Source organism: Jaculus jaculus, chromosome 6 (genome assembly GCF_020740685.1).
Source record: "Jaculus jaculus isolate mJacJac1 chromosome 6, mJacJac1.mat.Y.cur, whole genome shotgun sequence".
Lineage (NCBI taxonomy): Eukaryota > Metazoa > Chordata > Mammalia > Rodentia > Dipodidae > Jaculus > Jaculus jaculus.
The window spans coordinates 14,356,999-14,361,096 of NC_059107.1; the positions used below are offsets into that span (position 1 = coordinate 14,356,999).

The 4,098-nt window shown below is 39.9% G+C and overlaps 1 pseudogene; it reads left to right on the plus strand.

Annotated features, from left to right (window-relative positions):
* Window positions 1–1,396: 1,396 nt before the first annotated feature.
* On the plus strand, window positions 1,397–1,505 carry LOC123461752 (annotated as a pseudogene).
* Window positions 1,506–4,098: the final 2,593 nt, after the last annotated feature.

Consider the following 4,098-nt stretch of genomic DNA (forward strand, 5'->3'; position numbering starts at 1 on the left):
GCCTGGTAACACTAGTAGCTTCCCTCCTCAGGCTTATGACCTCTCCAGCTATAGGCTTTAAAAATATTTATTTGAGAGAGAGATAGAGAAAGAGGATGGGTGTGCCAAGGCCTCTAGCTATTGTAAATGGACTCCAGACACATGTACCACCTCATGCATCTGACTTACATGGGCGCTGGAGAATCGAATCTGGGTCCTTAGGCTTTGCAAGCAAGCAGCTTGGTTGCTAAGCCATCTCTTCATTCATGCCATAGGCTTTTGATTAGGTTTTCAGTACTCGGTAGGTGCTGTGGAGTGGGCTACAAATCTTATCACAGAGCAGTTGGTTTCCCCCACAGCAGACATGTCACCATTGTACCAGTTGGCACATTTTATTCTGTCTTTTGATTTGGAAATCGAGACCATCACTATTCAGAGTTATTATTGGAAGGTGTGTATTAGTTCCAGTCATTCTTGCTGTTTTTGTAGTGTTTGATGTTTTTTATTCCTGTATTGATCTTTTCTTCAGTATTTCTATTTCCTTACTCATATCTTGTGTTGACTTCCTTATTTTGTTCAGCTGAGTTCCTGTGTTCTCTTGGGATTCCTTCAGGAGTTTGTTGTCTTCTTTGATTTTTACGTTATTTTAATATTTATTTATTTATTTGAGAGAGAAGGAGAGAGAGATAGAGAGAGATTGAGAATGGGCTCACCAGGGCCTCCAGCCACTGCAAACAAACTCTAGACTCATGTGCCACCTTGTACATCTGGCTTATTTGGGTCCTGGGGAATTGAGCCTAGGTCCTTTGGCTTTACATTAAGCCACCTCCCCAGCCCTTCTTTGATTTTTTTGAGCAGACTTATAATTAATCTTTTGAATTATCTGCCTGTCATTTCATCTAGTTTACTCCTACTACAGGCCATTTCTATGGGATTAAACTATTATGGCAGTTATGTTATCTTGATTTCTTGTATTATTGCATTGGGATTTTTGCATCCTGGGTGATTTCATTGTTTGGGGTTTCTGTTTGTTTCATCAGCTGTATTCTTAGTTCCAGTTGGTCAGAAATTATATTATGAGGTTAGAAGTGCAAGGTGCTTGGTGTGACCTCGATGTAATTCCCAGCGAATAATACTAACAGTGAGAGGGGTTAGAGCTTGTGGGTATACCTGCTATGCAGTATCACAGTAGCAAGTTAACAGTGGTCACTTTTACATTAATTCTGTTGGTGGATAAGACAGCAAGGCTGGCATGGAGCATGGGAGCATTTAGTTACTTAGAAGTGAGAGAGATGCAGGGTTAGTATGTTGGACTAGTGATAACTGTGAAAAAGATGGAAGTGGCAAAAGACCTGGGAGAGGAAAGGTGTTATTATTAGGCTTACAGACTTGAGAGCTTGCTGCGTTACAGAGAATAATTGCTTCTTGGCCTTTTGGCTAAGATCAAGTGTAGTATCTGCTCTTATCAGGTGTCAGACTATTGAAATAATTGGCCCCAAGGAATTGGCTTTTTCCCTAGAAATTTCGTGGTGAGAAAAGGGAAACAATGAAGCAGTGATGCTAGCCAGAGGAGGAACATGCCTCCCCAGAATAGATTTCACCCAGTTCTGATGGGTAAGGCCACATGGTTTTTGGGCTGCATAGTTTTGTTTTTCTGACGTACTGAGGTAAGTCATGTGAGATCACTCTAATTTTTACATGTAGACATTATAGCTATAGACATCTTAGGACTACGTTTTCACTATCTCATAGAATCTGATATGTTGCCATTTTCATTTCATTCCAGGAACTTTTAAAGGTCCCCCTGATATCAATGACCCTCGGATTATTTCAAAGTATATTACTTAATTTCCATGTTTCTGAATAGTACTTTCAGTTTCTTTTGATATTTTAATTTCTTTCTATTATGATCTGATAGCACACAAAAATTTTCAATTTTTCAAAATTTAAGACTTGCTTTGTGGCCTAAAACATGATCATGATTTGTTTTGGAGAAAGGACCATGAACTGCTGAAAAGAATATGTATTCTGATGTTTGTAGATGGAAAACTCTGTAGATGTTTGAACAATCTATTTGATATATAGCGTACTTTAACTCTGAGGTTTCTTTGAATTTTTTGTCTTCTGATGAACTATCTAGTGGTGATGGTGGGATATTTTTTCTTTAATATTTTCTTTTAACAGAACTAAAACTTAAGTAAAAATTATATAATCTCCCTTAACTATTTTTATTTATCCCCTTTTTACCCACTCCATTGAACCCCACTTTCTTCCTACTGTTCTTTCCTCTATATTGATGTCTTTTTCCCCCCTCCTCCATCATCCATGACAACCTATTGGTGGGCCCAATATTATGCAGGTCTTGTGCAGGGTAACAATAGCTGATTTATGTCTGTGAGACAGCCTTTCAAAGCATGCCTCCCCAGCCGCCGGCTCTTATATTCTTTCTGCCACCTATCCAGCCACTGGAGGGTGCGCTAGAGGTGTCTCATGACGTGATAAACACTCAGCTGTCACTTCTCAGCACTTTGGCAAGTTTTGAGGGTCTCTATCAGTCACCAGCATCTGAAAAGAGAAATTTCTCTAACAAAAACTGAGGGAAACACTAATAGAGATGCATAAATGTAAGCATTTAGAGGGCAATTTTGTGGGTATAATCTATCCACCTAGCCAAACAACACTAATATCTACCCTCCTAAGATTTGTGACTTTCCTGGCCACAGACTTTGGACTAAGTTTTCGGTATCAGGCATGAATTTCTTCCCATGGAATGGGCCTCAGATCAAATTAGAAATCAGTTGGTTCCCCCCATAACAGACATGCCCCTATTGCACTAGTTAGCTGATCTTGCCTCGGTGGCCAGTTACGTAGTTTTGAAGGGTCCAAGGCTGATTATGATTGTTGATGACTTTTTTCAACAGACATTGGGTACCAAAATCACTTACTCATCTTTAGTATTTTTAAATTATTTTTTAGTTTTTTTGAGGCAAGCCCAAAAGATTGGCTTTGTTCATGAGACAGAGAAAATTGGCACACCAGGGCCTCTAGCCACTGTTATTGAACGCCAGACGTGTGTGCCGCCTAGCGTGCCTGCCTTTAGTTTGTACATTAGCACCTGCCCGCCCACTTCTGCACCGCGTCGGAGAGATTTGTCATTTCAATTGTGTCCCAGAAACAGGACGTATTTGGTACATAATTTCTTATTTCTCTTTACAATTATTTGACCTTTTTCTTAAAGTTCTCCAATCCTTCTGCTTGTCCGAGCTTATCTGAAGGGCTTTGTGTTCCACCAGGCCATTTAAAAGAATGATATGAACTTTACTGCATGAACAAAGCTAGGTCGTTAGGCTTTCCGGCAAGCGCCTTGACCATGAAGCCATTTCTCCAGCCCCTATGTGTGCTAATGCATGGCGTCTTTAATACTGTTTCCAATTTCCAGCATTAAATCAAATATGCTTTTCATCTTTAATTCCTCCTTAGAATATCAAAGACTTCTTTTTTTAAACGTTCTTATTTCTATTTATTTACTTGAAAGAGAGAAAGAGGCAGATAAGATAGATAGATAGATAGAGAGAGAGAGAGAGAGAGAGAGAGAGAGAGAAAGAATGGACATGCCAGGGCCTTTAGCCACCACAAAGAAAGCATCTGGTTTACATGGGTCCTGGGAAATTAAGCAGGGGTTTTTGGCTTTGCAGGCAAGCACCTTAACCACGAAGCCACCTCTCCAGCTCTCAAACAGTTACTTCTCTTGGCATTAAGGTTAAAGCTATTAAAAATAAAAAAGAGGGGCTGGAGAGATGGCTTAGCGGTTAAGCGCTTGCCTGTGAAGCCTAAGGACCCCGGTTCGAGGCTCGGTTCCCCAGGTCCCACGTTAGCCAGATGCACAAGGGGGCGCACGCGTCTGGAGTTCATTTGCAGAGGCTGGAAGCCCTGGCGCGCCCATTCTCTCTCTCTTCCTCTATCTGTCTTTCTCTCTGTGTCTGTCGCTCTCAAATAAATAAATAAATAAAAATTAAAAAAAAAAAGAGTACTGCATTAAATTTCCAGAACATTTTTTGGACCAGTTCATTAAAAAAATATTTATTCATTTATTTTTTAAAAATTTATTTTTTATTTTTA